Below are 21,574 nucleotides of genomic sequence, written 5' to 3' on the forward strand. Positions count from 1 at the left end.
GGTAATTGGTTTTTGACAACTATGAGAGACAATTACCTTTCACAACTGGTTCAGGACCCAACAAGAAGGGAGGCACTGCTAGACCTAATATTAACCAACAGGCCAGATCGCATAGCAAATATAAGGGTTGGGGGTCACTTGGGGAATAGTGATCACAAAATAATAAGTTTTCATGTATCCTTTAATAAGATGTACAGTAGAGGGGTGACAAGGACCCTAAACTTCAGGGGGGCAAATTTCCAACGGATGAGAGATGATCTTGGTGCAATTAACTGGGACGATATCCTGAGACATAAAAACACACAAAGAAAATGGGAGACGTTTATTAGCATCCTGGATAGGACCTGTGCACAGTATATACCGTATGGGAATAAACATACTAGAAATAGGAGGAAACCAATATGGCTAAATAGAGCTGTAAGGGGCGCAATAAGTGACAGAAAGAAAGCATTTAGAGAATTAAAGGAAGTAGGTAGTGAGGAGGCATTAAATAAATACAGAAAATTAAATAAATTCTGTAAAAACAAATCAAGGCAGCAAAGATTGAGACAGACTCATTGCCAGAGAGAGTAAAAATAATCCCAAAATATTCTTTAACTACATAAATAGTAAGAAACGAAAAAATGATAGTGTTGGCCCCCTTAAAAAGTCTGGGTGAAATGGTGGATGAGGAAAAAGCCAATATGCTAAATGACTTTTTTTCATCAGTTTTTATACAAGAAAATCCCATGGCAGACAATATGATCAGTGATAACAAAAATTCCCCATTAAATGTCACCTGCTTAACCCAGCAGGAAGTGCGGCGACGTCTAAAAATCACTAAAATTGACAAATCTCCGGGCCCGGATGGGATACACCCCGAGTACTGCAGGAATTAAGTACAGTCATTGATAGACCATTATTTTTAATCTTTAAAGACTTCATAATAACAGGGTCTGTACCACAGGACTGGCGTATAGCAAATGTGGTGCCAATATTCAAGAAGGGGATAAAAACTGAACTCGGAAATTATAGGCCAGTAAACTTAACCTCCACTGTGGGTAAAATCCTGGAGGGCATTCTAAGGGATGCTATGCTGGAGTATCTGAAGAGGAATAACCTCATGACCCAGTATCAGCACGGGTTTACTAGGGACCGTTCATGTCAGACTAATCTGATCAGCTTCTATGAAGAGGTAACTTCCGGACTGGATCAAGGGAACCCAGTGGACGTAGTGTATATGGACATTTCAAAAGCTTTTGATACGGTGCCACATAAAGGTTGATACATAAAATGAGAATAATGGGGATAGGGGAAAATATGTGCAAGTGGGTTAAGAGCTGGCTCAGGGATAGGAAACAAAGAGTGTTTATTAATGGAGCACACTCGGACTGGGTTGCGGTTAGCACTGGGGTACCCCAGGGGTCAGTATTGGGCCCTCTCCTTTTAACATTTATTAATGACCTTGTAGGGGGCATACAGAGCAGAATTTCAATATTTGCAGATGACACTAAACTCTGAAGGGTAATCAATACAGAGGAGGACAATTTTATATTACAGGATGATTTATGTAAACTAGAAGCTTGGGCTGATAAATGGCAAATGAGCTTTAATGGGGATAAATGTGAGGTCATGCACTTGGGTAGAAGTAATAAGATGTATAACTATGCGCTTAATTCTAAAACTTTGGGCAAAACCGTCAATTAAAAAGACCTGGGTGTATGGGTGTTATGATCCGGTGACCTTGGAGCTGCATGAGAACTTTCACTGGAGAAAGTGGCCACTATACTGACCGCAACCCTGAACTTAACACCGCAACTAGAAGTAGCCGTAGAGTGTACCTAACACACTTAGACACCTCGTCACAGCCGGAGGTCTAAATACCCCTAAAGATGGAAATCGGAATACTATCTTGCCTCAGAGAAAATCCCCAAAGGATAGACAGCCCCCCACAAATATTGGCGGTGAGTCGGAGAGGAAAAAACATACACAGGCAGAAAAAACAGGATTTAGCACAGGAGGCCACGCTAGCTAGATAGGACAGAATAGGACAGAGTTCTGTGCGATCAGTATTAAAACCCTTCAAAAAATCCACAGCAGAATATACAAAAAACTTCCTACATCTAACTAAAGATGTAGGAGCGTATATCTGCAACTCCAGTGAAACCAACCAGACTGAGAAAACACAGACACAGTCTAATCTGGACAAAAGAAAAACAAACGAACAGTACTGAAAATAAGCACACTGCATGTGTGCCACAGGAAAAGAAACAGACACTTATCTTTGCTGAACTGGCAGATAAGCAGGAGAGGCCAGGCAGAGATCCAACACTTCCAAAGAAACATTGACAACTGGCAAGGGCTAAAGGATCCTGCACACCTAAATATCCCAGTCAGAATTGTAATTATCCGATACACCTGGCCAGGACTGCGAGTCAGAGACAACTGCATTCCCACCAACAACCACTGGAGGGAACCCAAGAGCAGAATTCACAACAGTACCCCCCCTACCTTGAGGAGGGGTCACCAAACCCTCACCAGGGCCCCCAGGACGATCAGGACGAGCCAGATGAAAGGCACGGACCAAATCAGCAGCATGGACATCAGAGGCAAAAACCCAAGAATTATCCTCCTGGCCATAACCCTTCCATTCGACAAGGTACTGAAGCTTCCGCCTCGAAAAATGGGAATCCAAAATCTTCTCAACAACATATTCCAACTCCCCATCAACCAACACAGGGGCCGGAGGATCAGCAGAGGGAACAACGGGCTCCACATATTTCCGCAACAAAGATCTATGGAAGACATTATGGATAGCAAAAGAGGCCGGAAGCGCCAGTCGAAAAGACACCGGATTAATAATCTCAGAAATCCTATAAGGACCAATAAACCGAGGTTTAAACTTAGGAGAAGAAACCTTCATTTGTAGATTGTGAGCCCTCGCGGGCAGGGTCCTCGCTCCTCTTGTACCAGTTGCGACTTGTATTGTTCAAGATTATTGTACTTGTTTTATTATGTATACCCCTCCTCATATGTAAAGCGCCATGGAATAAATGGCGCTATAATAATAAATAATAATAATAATAATAATAGGAACATGACGGGAAGACAACCAGACCAGATCCCCAACCCGAAGCCGGGAACCAACACACCGATGACGATTAGCAAAACGTTGAGCCTCCTCTTGAGACAACACCAACTTGTCCACCACATGAGCCCAAATCTGCTGCAACCTGTCCACCACAGAATCCACACCAGGACAGGCTGAAGGCTCAACCTGCCCAGAAGTAAAACGAGGATGAAAACCAAAATTACAAAAGAAAGGCGAAACCAAGGTAGCAGAACTAGCCCGATTATTAAGGGCAAACTCGGCCAATGGCAAGAAGGCCACCCAATCATCCTGATCAGCAGACAGAAAGCATCTCAAATAAGTCTCCAAGGTCTGATTAGTACGCTCGGTCTGGCCATTTGTCTGAGGATGAAATGCAGAAGAAAAAGACAAATCAATGCCCAGCCTAGCACAAAAGGCCCGCCAAAACCTAGAAACAAACTGGGAACCTCTGTCGGAAACAATATTCTCCGGAATACCATGCAAACGAACCACATGCTGAAAGAACAATGGAACCAAATCAGAAGAGGAAGGCAATTTAGGTAAGGGCACCAAATGAGCCATCTTAGAGAACCGGTCACAAACAACCCAGATAACAGACATCTTCTGGGAGACTGGAAGATCAGAAATAAAATCCATCGAAATATGCGTCCAGGGCCTCTCAGGGACTGGCAATGGCAAAAGCAACCCACTAGCACGGGAGCAACAAGGCTTGGCCCGCGCACAAGTCCCACAGGACTGCACAAAAGAACGCACATCACGTGACAAGGCCACAAAAAGGACCTACCAACCAAATCTCTGGTACCAAAAATGCCAGGATGACCGGCCAACACGGAACAGTGAACCTCAGAAATCACTCTACTAGTCCATCTGTCAGGAACAAGCAATTTCCCCACAGGACAGCGGTCAGGTTTGTCAACCTGAAATTCCTGAAGAACCCGTTGTAAATCAGGGGAAATGGCAGAAAGGACCACCCCCTCTTTCAGAATACCGACCGGCTCTAAGACCTCAGGAGAATCAGGCAAAAAACTCCTAGAGAGGGCATCAGCCTTAATATTCTTAGAACCCGGAAGGTACGAGACCACGAAATCAAAATGGGAAAAAAACAAGGACCATCAAGCCTGTCTAGGATTCAGCCGTTTAGCAGACTCGAGGTAAATCAAATTCTTATGATCGGTCAAGACCACAATACGGTGCTTAGCTCCCTCAAGCCAATGTCGCCACTCCTCAAACGCCCACTTCATAGCCAACAACTCCCGATTGCCGACATCATAATTGCATTCAGCAGGCGAAAACTTACGGGAAAAGAAGGCACACGGTTTCATTAAGGAACCAACAGGATCCCTCTGAGACAAAACGGCCCCTGCCCCAATCTCAGAAGCATCAACCTCAACCTGAAACGGAAGAGAAACATCCGGTTGGTGCAACACTGGAGCAGAAGTAAATCGACGTTTAAGCTCCTGAAAGACAGAGACAGCCGCAGAGGACCAATTCGCCACATCAGCGCCCTTCTTCGTCAAATCGGTCAAGGGTTTAACCACACTGGAAAAATTAGCAATAAAACGGCGATAAAAATTTGCCAAACCCAAAAATTTCTGAAGGCTCTTCACGGATGTGGGCTGAATCCAATCATGAATGGCCTGAACCTTAACCGGATCCATCTCTATAGACGAAGGAGAAAAAATGAAGCCCAAAAAAGAGACTTTCTGCACACCTAAGAGACACTTAGACCCTTTCACAAACAGGGCATTGTCACGAAGGATCTGAAATACCATCCTGACCTGTTGCACATGAGACTCCCAATCATCGGAAAAAATCAAAATATCGTCCAAATATACAATCAAGAATTTATCAAGATAAGTCCGGAAGATATCATGCATGAAGGACTGAAAAACAGATGGAGCATTAGAGAGTCTGAATGGCATCACAAGTTATTCAAAATGGCCTTCGGGCATGTTAAACGCAGTTTTCCATTCATCACCCTGCTTAATACGAACAAGATTATATGCCCCTCGAAGGTCAATCTTGGTAAACCAACTAGCTCCCTTAATCCTAGCAAACAAATCGGAAAGCAAAGGTAAAGGGTATTGAAACTTGACCGTGATTTTATTCAAGAGGCAATAATCTATACAGGGTCTCAAGGAACCATCTTTTTTAGCAACAAAAAAGAACCCCGCTCCCAACGGTGAAGAAGATGGCCGAATATGCCCTTTCTCCAAAGACTCCTTAATATAGCTCCGCATGGCGGTATGTTCAGGCACAGATAGATTAAAAAGTCGACCCTTAGGAAACTTACAGCCTGGAATCAAGTCAATAGCACAATCACAGTCCCTGTGCGGTGGAAGAAAACTGGACTTGGGCTCATCGAATACATCCTGAAAATCAGACAAAAACTCTGGAATCTCAGAAGGTGAAGAAGAGGAGATTGACATCAAAGGAACATCATTATGAACCCCCTGACAACCCCAACTAGTCACAGACATGGACTTCCAGTCCAACACAGGATTATGTACCTGCAACCAGGGAAAACCCAGCACGATAACATCATGCAAGTTATGCAACACCAGAAATCGACAATCTTCCTGATGGGCTAGCGCCATGCGCATGGTTACCTGTGTCCAAAACTGGGGCTTATTTCTAGCCAAGGGTGTAGCATCAATGCCCCTCAAAGGAATAGGGTTCTGCAAAGGCTGCAAGGGAAAACCACAACGCTTGGCAAGCTTAAAATCCATTAAATTCAAGGCGGCGCCTGAATCCACAAACGCCATGACAGAAAATGATGACAATGAGCAGATCAAGGACACAGATAACAGAAATTTAGGTTGTACAGTACTGATGGTAATTGAACTGGGGATCCTCTTTGTCCGCTTAGGGCAGACAGAAATGACATGAGAAGCGTCGCCACAATAATAACACAACCTATTTTGACGTCTGAAACCTTGTCGTTCCATTCTAGACAGAATTCTATCACATTGCATAGGCTCAGAAATTTGCTGTGAGGATAACGCCACAGCGCGCACAGTTCTGCGCTCCCGCAGGCGTCGGTCAATCTGAATGGCCAGAGACATAGAATCACTCAGACAGGAAGGCGTGGGAAACCCCACCATAACATCTTTAACGGATTCAGAAAGCCCCCTTCTGAAAATTGCCGCCAAAGCATCATCATTCCATTTAGTCAATACAGACCATTTTCTGAATTTCTGACAATACAATTCTGCCGCCTCTTGACCCTGAGACAGGGCCAACAAGGTCTTCTCAGCTTGATCCACAGAATTAGGTTCATCATATAATAGTCCTAAAGCCTGAAAAAAGGAGTCAATATTAAGCAAAGCCGGATTCCCAGATTCCAGGGAAAACGCCCAATCCTGCGGGTTGCCACGCAGCAGGGAGATTACGATTTTTACCTGCTGAATGGAATCACCAGAGGATCGAGGTCTCAGGTCAAAAAACAGTTTACAGTTGTTTTTAAAACTCAAAAATTTAGACCTGTCACCAGAAAACAAATCAGGAGTAGGAATCTTCGGTTCTAAAGCAGGAGTCTGAACAATATAATCAGAAATACCTTGCACCCTAGCAGCAAGCTGGTCTACACGAGAAGCTAATTCCTGAACATTCATGCTTGCACCAGGCTCCTCAGCCACCCAGATATTAAGAGGGAAGAGAACACAAAACAGACTGGAGAAAAAAAAATGGCTCAAGAGCTTCCTTCCCTTCTTCTGAGATGCATTTAACTCATTGTTGGCCAGTTGTACTGTTATGATGCGGTGACCTTGGAGCTGCATGAGAACTTTCACTGGAGAAAGTGGCCACTATACTGACCGCAACCCTGAACTTAACACCGCAACTAGAAGTAGCCATGGAGTGTACCTAACACACCTAGACACCTCGTCACAGCCGGAGGACTAAATACCCCTAAAGATGGAAATCGGAATACTATCTTGCCTCAAAGAAAATCCCCAAAGGATAGACAGCCCCCCACAAATATTGGCGGTGAGTCGGAGAGGAAAAAATATACACAGGGAGAAAAAACAGGATTTAGCACAGGAGGCCACTCTAGCTAGATAGGACAGAATAGGACAGAGTTCTGTGCGGTCAGTATTAAAACCCTTCAAAAAATCCACAGCAGAATATAGAAAAAACTTCCTGCATCTAACTAAAGATGTAGGAGCGTATATCTGCAACTCCAGTGAAACCAACCAGACTGAGAAAACACAGACACAGTCTAATCTGGACAAAAGAAAAACAAACGAACAGTACTGAAAATAAGCACACTGCATGTGTGCCACAGGAAAAGAAACAGACACTTATCTTTGCTGAACTGGCAGATAAGCAGGAGAGGCCAGGCAGAGATCCAACACTTCCAAAGAAACATTGACAACTGGCCAGGGCTAAAGGATCCTGCACACCTAAATATCCCAGTCAGAATTGTAATTATCCGATACACCTGGCCAGGACTGCGAGTCAGAGACAACTGCATTCCCACCAACAACCACTGGAGGGAACCCAAGAGCAGAATTCACAACAATGGGTGGATGACAAACTCACATTTAGTGGCCAGTGTCAGGCAGCTGCTACAAAGGCAAATAAAATAATGGGATGCATTAAAAGAGGCATAGATGCTCATGAGGAGAACATAATTTTACCTCTATACAAGTCACTAGTTCGACCATACTTAGAATACTGTGCACAGTTCTCGTCTCCGGTGTATAAGAAAGACATAGCTGAACTGGAGCGGGTGCAGAGAAGAGCGACCAAGGTTATTAGAGGACTGGGGGGGTCTGCAATACCAAGATAGGTTATTCTGACCTGGAGGGGTATAAACTGGACTGGTCCAATTTGTACCCCGGGGTATGGTTTGGGCTAGGCCAGAATATACCCGGGGTATAATCTGGCCTAGGCCACTTTAACCCTGAGTATATTCTGGGCGGGGGGTTAATCTGGCCTGTTACACCAGAATTAAAAGGCAAAGAAAAGGACAAAGGTTAGGTACAAGATTATACACAAGGTCAGGCGGCAGAAAAGACTAACAGTAGGAAGACCGCCGCGAGACATGAGGGCCAGAGTCACTTGTGAAAAGACAAATGATAATCAGGCACCGCCAGGCGGAAGAGGCGGCCTGATAAGCAGAGCGGCAGCGTTCCTTCCGGGTCAGGGTCCTCCAGGGGAATAGAGCAGAGCTGGAATCATAGAGAGCGGTGTGTGCGCGCGCTGTGGAACCTAATGCACGCGCACCCGTCGGGAAGCAGAATCCGGCCACGCGGGCAGGAGAGAAGACGCCGAAAGAAGAACAGGATAGCACCCGGGAAGGCGGCGGTAGCGGCGTAACATTAGGTTTAGGGGCAATCACTTTTTCACACAGGGCCCTGAAGGTTTGGATTTATTTTTCCCTTAATAGCAAAGACCTTCCTATAAAAACTTCATTTTGTGTTTTACTTGTGTTATCTTTGTCTATTATTTAAATTTGTTTGGTGATATGAAACATTTAAGTGTTGCAAATATGCAAAAGAATAGGAAATCAGGAAGGGAGCAAACACTTTTTCACACAACTGTATGTACAAGAATATAACTACTATAACACTGCTCCTATGTACAAGAATATAACTACTATAATACTGCCCCTATGCACAATAATATATCTACTATAATACTGCCCCTATGTACAAGAATATAACTACTATAATACTGCCACTATGTACAAGAATATAACTACTATAATATTGCCCCTATGTACAAGAATATAACTACTATAATACTGCTCCCTATGTACAAGAATATAACTACTATAATACTGCCCCTATGTACAAGAATATAACTACTATAATACTGCTCCTATGTACAAGAATATAACTACTATAATACTGCCCCTATGTACAAGAATATAACTACTATAATACTGCTCCTATGTACAAGAATATAACTACTATAATACTGCCCCTATGTACAGGGCCGTCATCAGGGCATTACAGCCATGACTGGCATATGGGGCCCGGTGGGCAGAGGGGGCCCGCATCGGGCCCGATCTCATCTGCCCATCGGGCCCAGGCCCCAGCGGCAGGCTTCAGACAGTACACTGAACCTGCGTCTGAGACGCAGGTTCAGTGTCCTCTGTTGCTTGCAGGCCTGTCCGGGCCCGCAAGGCAACAGTTAAAGCCGCCAGCCAATCGGAGGCTGGCAGCAACGTCAGCGCGCACGGACGTCATTCGCCGGCGACTCCATGCTGAAATGCCTGCGATGGACGTCGGCGCTGGAGCTCGGCCAGGTAAGGAGAAAGGTTTTTTTTTATTTTTTTACTGAATGCAGCAAGCCCGGGGCATGATAAAGATAAGAGGGCAGGATGGGAGACACAGGGGCTTGATGGAGACACGGGGGCAGGAATGTGAGACACGGGGCAGGAATTAAAACACAGGGGGGCAGGAATGTGAGACACGGGGCAGGAATGCAGACACGGGCAGAATGTGTGACAGGGGGTAGAATGTGTGACAAGGGGGCAGGATGGAGACAAATGGGGCAGGATGGAGACACGGGGCAGGACGGAGACATGGGGGGCAGGATGGAGTCAAATGGGGCAGGATGGAGACATATGGGGCAGGATGGAGACAGATGGGACAGGATGGAGACATGGGGCAGGAATATAGGGCAGGATGGAGACAAATGGGGCAGGAATATGGGGCAGGATGGAGACAGATGGGGCAGGGATATGGGGCAGGATGGAGACATGGGGCAGGATGGAGAAATGGGGTAGGATGGAGACAAATGGGGCAGGAATATAGGGCAGGATGGAGACAGATGGGGCAGGAATATGGGGCAGGATGGAGACAGATGGGGCAGGATCGAGACAGATGGGGCAGGATGGATACGATGGAGACAGATGGGGCGGCAGGATCATGGGACAGATAGGTCAGGATCATGGGACAGAAAGGGCAGGATCATGGGACAGATGGGGAGATCATATGGGGGCAGAATGTGAGAACATATGGCTGGAGCTAGGAATGAGATACACAGGCCAGGATGGGGGATATTATTACCATAGGGGCTAATTAAGGGATATTATTACTGCAGTGATGTATTTATTTTATTTTTTGAGGATACTGTTTTAAATGGGGGCCGTCCTGTTACTGTGTAGAATGATACTATGTCGCCTTTTTTTCTTCATCTGGTGTAGTGTATAAGTTGTGGAAAAAATTAAGCAATGTGTTCTGCAAGAGGAGCTCTAGATAACTGTGTTATTTCCTGCAGAGACAAGTCCTGGCTGGAAGACGTGATGGCGGTCTGTGCTGGATGAAGATGGAAAGCGAGGCTGAAGGACTTCATCTAGAGACGTCACTGATGAGTCAGTGTGTTACCTGTACACGGACACTGCATACTAAGTACAGATCTCCTGTGTATAATGGCTCATATGGTGATATTAGTATTGTGGTTTTTTTTTTTATTAATGATCAGTATTGCAGTATTCAGTCACTATGTGGTGGTAATATGTGGTCTGGTCATGGTGCGGTGGTATTTGTCCCTTGTATGTGCTATTATTCGGTCACTGTGGTGGTAATATGCGGTCTGGTCATTTTGTGGTGGCATTTGTTCCCTGTATGTGGTTTTATTGACCACCATGTGGTGGTAATATGTGATTTGGACATGATGCGGAGATATTTGTTCCGTGTATGTGGTATTATTCGGTCACTGTGGTGGTAATATAGTGTCTGGTCATGGTGTGGTGGTATTTGTCCCTTGTATGTGATATTATTGGTCATTTTAAAAATTGAAAAATAAATAAAAATATACCTACATTGTATTTCATATTTTAACAAATTTTTAATAGGGTACAGTAGAGTAGGGCCCGGCCAAAAGAGTCTACCGTGTCGTGGTGGCAGATTAGAAAAATCTTTTGGCCAAAACAAAAGCTGCTGTTATATGTGTGATCTGGTGATGGGAACTGTTAATGTGCGATAGGTGAGAAGTGGAGTTTTTCCAAGAGAGCGGTGGGACTGTGGACAGTTCGATGGGTGGAGGCGGGGCTGGGGTGGAGCCTGGGCGGAGTCTCAAGGGGGCCCAAAAAATTTTGCCAGTATGGGGCCCCGAAATTCTTAGTGGCAGCCCTGCCTATGTACAAGAATATAACTACTATAATACTGCCCCTATGTACAAGAATGTAACTCCTTTATTGGACAATATTATATTATTACTAATAAATAAATCCCGACAAGCTGCCATAAAAGAAGCAGAGTGAAGTCATGTTCTTGTGCCTTTGGCCTTTTCTTGGAGGTGATGACATATGGCTTCCAGACTGAATCTTTCTATACAAAACTTTAAAAGCTGCTACATTTTATGAAAAACTAAGGGATCCTGAATGGAAAACATATTTCAATAATTGGGCCACCTGCAGAACGTCCCACTCATCCAAAAATAGCAAACGGGGGTCCTGATGTGCTGCAGATGTGCTGAGGGTTATGTGCAGCCCGATCCAAGGATCAGGAGAGGACGAGCGGCTGCTCCGGGAGCTGGACTGGGATTTGGGTGATGAATGTTTTTATGTTTTGTCTCCTGGAGGGAGGAAAGTTTTCTTTTCCTGTTTCTCCCATAAATTATGGGGTGCGATGCATGTTATCATACAGATGTAGCAGAGATGAGTTTCTCTTATCACTGCACAGATGGCTCATTTTCTAATCCTGTTAATTTACCTGCAGTCCTATGTAAAACCCACAGATCCCATTTGATAATATCACTATGAATGGCAGATGACTAACTCGGCTCTGCTACATCTCTACAATTTGCATCACAGCCCAGCATGACGAACTGGGTGGCCTGGGACAAGAGGTGGAATTGACTCTAGTGGCTCACCCTACAGCTATATGCAAATACCTGTTTTAGTGGAGCATCAACTGTAAAATACAATGTGATATTTCAGGGTTTTCTTTGTAATAAATTTGCAAAAATTACTACATTTCTGTTTTTTTCAGTCAAGATGGGGTGCAGAGTGAATATTAATGAGAAAAAATGAACTTTTTTGAATTTACCAAATGGTTGCAATGAAACAGAGTAAGAAATATAAAGGGGTCTGAATACTTTCCGTTCCCACTGTGTATGTATGTGTATATATATATATATATATATATATATATATATATATATACTAGATGGTGGCCCGATTCTAACGCATCGGATATTCTAGAATATGTATGTATTTATGAAGATTTAAGAATAATGCAATGAATGCACAGGATTCGGCTGGCCGACCGGGCGCGAGCAATCGGCGAAGCGTAATTCAAATCCCGTGCCAATTCGCGGCCGGACTGCACCTGTCGCTGATTTGTCGCGCCTGGACAGGCACGACTATTCAGTGAAGCCAGGGTCAGCTCCAGGTTTTTGAGGGCCCCGGACAAAAGAGTCTTAGTGGCCCCCTTTAACACATACCACGATTCATGATGCACAGATACAGCAGAGAAATATAGCACAGCCACGTAGCATATAACAGCCCACGTAGTAAATAACACAGCCCACATAGTATATAGCACAGCCACATAGCATATAGCACAGCCACATAGTATATAACAACCCACGTAGTATATTGCACAGCCACGTAGTATAAAGCACAGCCACGTAGTATATAACAGCCCACATAGCATATAACACAGCCCACGTAGAATATAGCACAGCCACGTAGTATATAGCACAGCCACATAGTATATAACAGCCCACATAGTATATAACACAGCCACATAGTATATAGCACAGCCCACGTAGTATATAACACAGCCCACATAGTATATAGCACAGCCCATGCAGTATATAACAGCCCACATAGTATATAACACAGCCCACGTAGTACATAGCACAGCCACATAGTATATTGCACAGCCACGTAGTATATAGCACAGCCCACGTAGTATAGAGCACAGCCCACGCAGTGTATAGCTCAGCCAACGCAGTATATAGCACAGTGCACATAGTATATAGTACAGTCCATGCAGTATAAAGCACAGCCCACATAGTATATTACACAGCCCACGTAGTATATAGCACAGCCACATAGTATATTGCACAGCCACATAGTATATAGCACAGCCCACGTAGTATATAACACAGCCTACGTAGTATATAACACAGCCCACCTAGTATATAGCACAGCCCACGCAGTGTATAGCACAGCCCACATAGTATACAGCACAGCCCACATAGTACATAGCACATCCCACGCAGTATATAACACAGCCCACGTAGTATATAACATAGCCACATAGTATATAGCAGTGTGGATACCATATCCCTGTTAAAAAAAGAATTAAAATAAAAAATATATACTCACCTTCCGGCAGCCCCCGGATCAAGCCCAGGCCTTTAGCGATGCTCGCGCCAGGTCCGTTCCCAGTAATGCTTTGCGGCAATAACCCGTGATGATGTAGCAGTCTCGCGAGACCGCTACGTCATATGGTGTCATTACCGCAAAGCATTACAGGGATCGGAGCACCGCAAGGAACGGGAAAAGCTGCCGGGGATGCCGGAAGGTGAGAATATCACAATTTTTTTTGTCCAAAATTTTGGTCTGTACTGTATATATATATATTACATAGATATTAGAAATGCCGGAATTCAGCAGCCATGTACTGTAAAATCACAGCAGGAGCCAACAAGATGGAATAGATGGATTACATACAGGAAATACACATAGAATAGAAAGATATGAAGATACCTGACAAATACAACTAGAACAGTGTGTGTCTGCAGCTTACTGTACATGTATTTAATAAATAAAAGATAATTTTTTCTGAAAAAAATGGCGTGAACTCCCACGTAATTTTCATAACCAGCAGAGGGAAAGCCGACTAAGGGGGGTAAATGTTTAGAGCCTGAGAAGGGGGTAATACCCATGGAGCTTCCCAGGCTATTAATATCAGCTCACAACTGTATACTTAGCCTTTACTGGCTATTAAAATGGGGGACCCTAAAATAATGACATGGTCATCCTATAATTAATATCCAGCAAAGGCTATGCAGACAGCTGCAGGCTGATATTAATAGCCTAGGAAGGGGCCATGGATACTGCCCCCCATGCTAAAAACATCAGCTTTCAGCCACCTCAGAAAAGGCTAATCTATAAGATGTGCCAATTTTATCACTTAGCCTTGCTCTTTCCACTTGCCCTATAGTGGTGGCAAGTGGGGTGATAGTTGGGGGGGGGGGGTTGATATCACCTTTGTATTGTCAAGTGACATCAAGCCCCAAGGTTAGTAATGGAGAGGCGTCAATAAGATGCCCCCACTACTAACCTCATAGTCACATTGTTTGAAAACACAGACACCCAGGATAAAGTCCTTTAATTGAAAGAATGACACAGACTCCTTTAATAAATCGTAATTAAACCATACTTACGAGCTTGCCCATTCCACTTACGCCATTGTCTTCTGCAAGAGAGATAAAAAAAGCAAACAACAATATTCCTCACCTTTCTGCAGAGAAGATGATAATCCATTTGTCCCACGACGGGTCTAGCTTTGCTGCATCTAGCCTGTCATCCAACAAAGACACTGAGCATCGTGTGCTCAGTGTCTCCCTGTGAACTCCTATTCCCTTTCTGAAGGCACTGCGAGCGTGAGAAAGTCCTCCTGCTCGCGGTGCCGTCAGACAGGTCCTGCGAGATCACAGCCAATGAGCTCACTTCACCTATCTGACGTCAGCGCGAGAACGGTGGGAAATAAAGTATCTTCCTCTTTCTGACTGACTCCAATACAGCAATTATGTTCTTCATCCTGGGCCCCTTCCTGTAATAGTGTCCTCCATCGTCAGCCCTTCTTGTAATACTGCCCTCCATCTAGGGCTCCTTCTTGTAATAATGTCTGCCATCAATTTTGTTCCTCTTCCTGTAGTAATGTCACCGATCCTGCCACTTCTTCTAATAATGTCCTCTATCCTGGGCCTTTCTTGTAATAATGTCCTCTATCCTGGGCCTTTCTTGTATTAATGTCCTCTATCCTGGGCCTTTCTTGTAATAATGTCCTCTATCCTGGGCCTTTCTAGTAATAATGTCCTCTATCCTGGGCCTTTCTAGTAATAATGTCCTCTATCCTGGGCCTTTCTAGTAATAATGTCCTCTATCCTGGGCCTTTCTAGTAATAATGTCCTCTATCCTGGGCCTTTCTTGTAATAATGTCCTCTATCCTGGGCCTTTCTTGTAATAATGTCCTCTATCCTGGGCCTTTCTGGTAATAATGTCCTCTATCCTGGGCCTTTCTGGTAATAATGTCCTCTATCCTGGGCCTTTCTAGTAATAATGTCCTCTATCCTGGGCCTTTCTAGTAATAATGTCCTCTATCCTGGGCCTTTCTAGTAATAATGTCCTCTATCCTGGGCCTTTCTTGTAATAATGTCCTCTATCCTGGGCCTTTCTTGTAATAATGTCCTCTATCCTGGGCCTTTCTGGTAATAATGTCCTCTATCCTGGGCCTTTCTAGTAATAATGTCCTCTCTCCTGGGCCTTTCTAGTAATAATGTCGTCTATCCTGGGCCTTTCTGGTAATAATGTCCTCTATCCTGGGCCTTTCTGGAAATAATGTCCTCTATCCTGGGCCTTCCCAGTAATAATGTCCTCTATCCTGGGCCTTTCTAGTAATAATGTCCTCTATCCTGGGCCTTTCTTGTAATAATGTCCTCTATCCTGGGCCTTTCTAGTAATAATGTCCTCTATCCTGGGCCTTTCTAGTAATAATGTCCTCTATCCTGGGCCTTTCTAGTAATAATGTTCTCTATCCTGGGCCTTTCTAGTAATAATGTCGTCTATCCTGGGCCTTTCTGGTAATAATGTCCTCTATACTGGGCCTTTCTAGTAATAATGTCCTCTATCCTGGGCCTTTCGTGTAATAATGTCCTCTATCCTGGGCCTTTCTGGTAATAATGTCCTCTATCCTGGGCCTTTCTGGTAATAATGTCCTCTATCCTGGGCCTTTCTGGTAATAATGTTCTCTATCCTGGGCCTTTCTGGTAATAATGTCCTCTATCCTGGGCCTTTCTAGTAATAATGTCCTCTATCCTGGGCCTTTCTAGTAATAATGTTCTCTATCCTGGGCCTTTCTAGTAATAATGTTCTCTATCCTGGGCCTTTCTAGTAATAATGTCCTCTATCCTGGGCCTTTCTGGTAATAATGTCTGCCCATCCTGAGCAAGCATTTTCCTGTACTAATGTTGTGTATTGCTAAGCTACAGTACAACACACAACCTGGCGCAGGGTTGGCGCTATTTTTAAAAAATGTCAGCCATGATTTTCTAATCCTGGACAACTCCTGTAAAATCCTACAGAGGTTGAACAGCTGCATATACAGACATGAATAATGATTTAAACCAAGGCAAAAATGTCCCTATGACCATATGACAGTAAGTGTTGTCGTGAGGCCATCTGAACAAAGGAGCCGTAGAATGTCGTAGATTGTAAATATAAGAATAATTATTGTTATATGAAAGAATAAAGAAACTATGTTGGATTATTATGCAGTAAGGAGGCTTTTGAGAGTTCCCTCTTAATTTTCGGCTGTTATTAGCCATTACAATGTCCATCTGGGGGATGTGATCGGATAAGTAGCTCAACGCCAAAAATTCTCAGCTATGACACCTTTAAAACTTTACTTGGGCTGCTGTCCAGTAATGTCTTCTCCTATTTGCAGCCAAGAGTATTCTGGTTATTTTGCATCTTGACTATAATAAATAAAATGGCCTCCAGTCACTTCTCAACTTTTCATCATTTATCCCTGACTTGTCATTGCCAAATACAGTATAAAGCGCAGCTGCAAAGATTTGTCCTACAACAAGCACCTGGACGTAAGAAAATAACTCATCGACTTGTATGGGAGAGTGCTGTGGACATGCTCTGTGAGCTCTGCAGGGAAAGGAGAGGGAGGAGGAGCTGTCCCTGTTGTCCATGCTGTAATCTTGACTAATTTATCTGCTTTGTCTTGTAAAGTAGATAGCGACATGGATCTAATCTAATAATATTCTTAATTCTCATACCAGAGAGAATGTTTTTTTGAATTATAACTATAGCTACAAGAATATAACTACTATAATACTGCCCCTATGTACAAGAATATAACTACTATAATGCTGCCCCTATGTACAAGAATATAACTACTATAATACTGCCCCTATGTACAAGAATATAACTACTATAATACTGCTCCCTATGTACAAGAATATAACTACTATAATACTGCCTCTATGTACAAGAATATAACTACTATAATACTGCCCCTATGAACAAGAATATAACTACTATAATACTGCGCCTATGTACAAGATTATAACTACTATAATACTGCTCCTATGTACAAGAATATAACTGCTATAATACTGCTCCTATGTACAAGAATATAACTACTATAATACTGCCCCTATGTACAAGAATATAACTACTATAATACTGCTCCTATGTACAAGAATATAACTACTATAATACTGCTCATATGTACAAGACTATAACTACTATAATACTGCTCCTATGTACAAGAATATAACTACTATAATACTGCGCCTATGTACAAGATTATAACTACTATAATACTGCTCCTATGTACAAGAATATAACTGCTATAATACTGCCCCTATATTGAAGAATATATCTACTATATTACTCCCCCTACAGTATGTACAAGGATATAACTACTATAATACTGCCCCTAATGTATGTACAAGGATATAACTACTATATTATTGTCCGTACAGTATGTGCAAGAACATAACTACTATAATACTGCCCCTACAATATGTACAAGAATATAACTACTATAATGCTGCTCCTATGTACAAGAATATAACTACCATAATACTGCCCCTATGTACAAGAATATAACTACCATAATACTGCCCCTATGTACAAGAATATAACTACCATAATACTGCCCACTATGTACAAGAATATAACTACTATAATACTGCTCCTATGTACAAGACTATAACTGCTATAATACTGCTCCTACAGTATGTACAAGGATATAACTATGGAGAGTGCAATATACTGTGTGGAGGACTATGGGAAGTGCAGTATACTATATGGAGGACTATGGGGTGCCCTATACATGTACATATGGGTCCTATTATACTATATGGAAGGTTATGTTAGAGCTCCTATAATATTTGGAGGGCTATGTGGGGGGCATTATAATATTTGGAGGGGTATGTGGGGGCCATTATACTGTATGAAAGCAATTATACAGTGTGAATGTTTGTGTGGAGTCCATCATACTGTGTGGAGGGCTGTGTGGGGGCCATTATACAGTGGGGTGAGGTGTGGGGGCCATTATACAGTGTGGTGAGGTGTGTGGCCATTATATTGTAAGTAGGCCCATTATACAGTACTACATGAAGGGCTCTGTGGGGACCACAGTTGGGGATCATAGTGTGTTGTGCTCACAATACTATGGCGGGGTATTTGAGGTGGGGTATGGGGTACAGTAGGGTCATCATACTGTGCATGTGGAGGGCACTGTAGAAGAAGTCACTATGGGGGTATCATGCAGTGTTTCTGGGGCACTTTTTTTGGCATCATACTTAATAGGTGAAACGAAAGGGGAATCTAGGGCTTCAGTAGGAGGAACATTACTTTGTAAAGGCTGCAGAGTTGTGAGATATGCTCTTCTGTGGCTCCACTGAATATTCATTTTATTTCTTTGTTGGGAGGGGTAGCCTAATTAGAACTTTTGCTATGACGCCCCATGATTTCTATGTACGCCCCTGGATGACGTACTTTGCAATTGTTTTAGTATGGAAATCTGAGGGTCTACCATCTTCTAAGTGGACTATGACGTGTACAGTGGGGAAAATAAGTAGTTGATACACTGCCTTGTATGTGGGCAAGAGTTTGCAAAAGTTAGAGACAGTGAAGTCTGGCGCTCCTTCCCCAGGTTATATATATAAGGAAACAAGAAATTGAATGTGATGCTTCGAGTGCAGTAAAAAGTAAAATTCCACCACCGGTTCCAATGCAAACAGCATGTGGTGGGAAGTACAGGCCCACACTACTAACCAGTCCCCCCAGGGTTCAATGTCTTAAAGGCCCCTCGGAAATACTTATTTAAGAGCACAAGTTGCCGGCCAAGTGCTCCACACATGGTAGACAGCTTAATGGCTGTGGTCAGGGTGTCTGGCATTGTTAGAAAGTCTTGGGTGCTATAATGTTCCCATCATTCCGTCTTGCAGTCTTATGGTTGTGGATTTGGCACCCAGCAATGAACCCGCAGGGACCTGCGCAGTCTCGACAGTTTATGTTTTCGGAATCCCTCGTAAGACTCGTGTGTGAGTCCATTAATGAGTCCAGACGACTGGACAGGTATTTACTGAGCCACTCGTGCAACCTGATCTCAGCATGTGACCGAGAAAACGTAACGGAGGACCGAGGAGGGGAATTGTCTGCTCTGTACCTTCTGACATTTCTCTGAGGATATTTTATAGGAGTTATATATGGAGTGTACCGGATCTTGAGTCGGTCAATAATTAAATTTTAACCCCTTCAGGCCGCTGTGCACTGTCATTATTTTATTCCATAACTTTTTGATTGATTTCTATTTTTTGTGGGGAACAATTTCTGGGTATTTGCTTTGTATTGTAGTATGTTACTCACCTGTCCCGGCTCCAGCGCTGGGCTTTGCATCCTGCTTCCCATGTGGCTGGCTCCTTCTGCTCTCATGTGTATCAGGTTAGCTTTGTATCCTGCCACACACCACTGATGTCACACGCTGTAGCCTTATAGGCAATACAATGCCTGATTATTCAGATAATTGGAATCCTAGATGCTACCTAGCAAACTGGGCTTTACTTCATCTGAACCAAAAGAATCTCCTGACAAACCCAGCTCTCCTATAAAAAGTAGAAAGGTGGCTGACAGCACTCACTCATTGGGGCGCCCGTTCCATGTCCAGAGAACCCTCCTGGGTTTTCTAGGTAATCCAAATCGAATGAACAGCGCTTCAGCCGGGTGTAGTAATATTGTAGAAAAAGTTTTTATTCAGCCATGGTAAAGCGATGTTTCGACCACAAATCGGTCTTTTTCAAGCTCTCCTGTCTCCTGTTACGGCCAACATATCCAGCTCCATTGTTCCATGCTGCTCCACATACCAACCAACATATCCAGCTCTGCTGTTCCACACTGCTCCAGATATCAACCAACATTTCCAGCCCTGCTGTTTCACGCTGCTCCAGATACCAATCAGCATATCCAGCTTTGCTGTTCCATGCTGCTCCAGATACCAACCAGCATATCCAGCTCTGCTGTTCCATGCTGCTCCAGATACCAACCAACATTTCCAGCTCTGCTGTTCCACACTGCTCCACATACCAGCCAGCATATCCAGCTCCATTGTTCTATGCTGCTCCAGATATCAACCAGCATATCCAGCTATACTGTTCCACACTGACCAGATACCATCCAACATTTCCAGCTCTGCTGTTTCACGCGGCTCCAGATACCAACCAGCATTTCCAGCTCCATTGTTCCATGCTGCTCCAGATACCAACCAGCATATCCTGCTCTGCTGTTCCACACTGCTCCAGATACCAACCAACATTTCCAGCCCTGCTGTTCCACACTGCTCTAGATACCAACCAGCATATCCAGTTCCATGTTCCATGCTGCTCCAGATGCCAACCACCATATTCAGCTCTACTGTTCCACACTGCTCCAGATACCAACCAGCATATCCAGCTTTGCTGTTCCACACTGCTCCACATGCCAACCAGCATATCCAGCTCCATTGTTCTATGCCGCTCCATATACCAACCACCATATCCAGCTCCATTGTTCCATGCTGCTCCAGATAACAACCAGCATATTCAGCTCTGCTGTTCAACACTGCTCCAGATACCAACCCACATGTCCAGCTCCATTGTTCCATGCTGCTCCAGATACCAACCAGCATATCCAGCTCTGCTGTTCCACACTGCTCCAGATACCAACCAGCATATCCCGCTTCATTGTTCCAGGCTGCTCCAGATACCAGCCAGCATATCCTGCTCTGCTGTTCCACACTGATCCAGATACCAACCCACATATCCAGCTCCATTGTTCCACGCTGCTCCAGATACCAACCAGCATATTAAGCTTTTCTGTTCCACACCGCTCCATATACCATCCAGCATATTCAGCTCCATTGTTCCATACTGCTCCAGATACCATTCAGCATATCCAGCTCCATTGTTCCATGCTGCTCCAGATACCAACCAGCATATCCAACTCCATTGCTCCATGCTGCTCCAGATACCAACCAGCATATCCAGCTCCATTGTTCCATGCTGCTCCAGATACCAACCAGCATATCCAGCTCCATTGTTCCATGCTGCTCCAGATACCAACCAGCATATCCAGCTCCATTGTTCCATGCTGCTCCAGATACCAACTAGCATATCCAGCTCTGCTGTTCCACACTGCTCCAGATACTAACCAGCATATCCAGCTCCATTGTTCCAGGCTGCTCCAGATACCAACCAGCATATTAAGCTTTGCTGTTCCACACCACTCCA

Source organism: Ranitomeya imitator, chromosome 3 (genome assembly GCF_032444005.1).
Source record: "Ranitomeya imitator isolate aRanImi1 chromosome 3, aRanImi1.pri, whole genome shotgun sequence".
Lineage (NCBI taxonomy): Eukaryota > Metazoa > Chordata > Amphibia > Anura > Dendrobatidae > Ranitomeya > Ranitomeya imitator.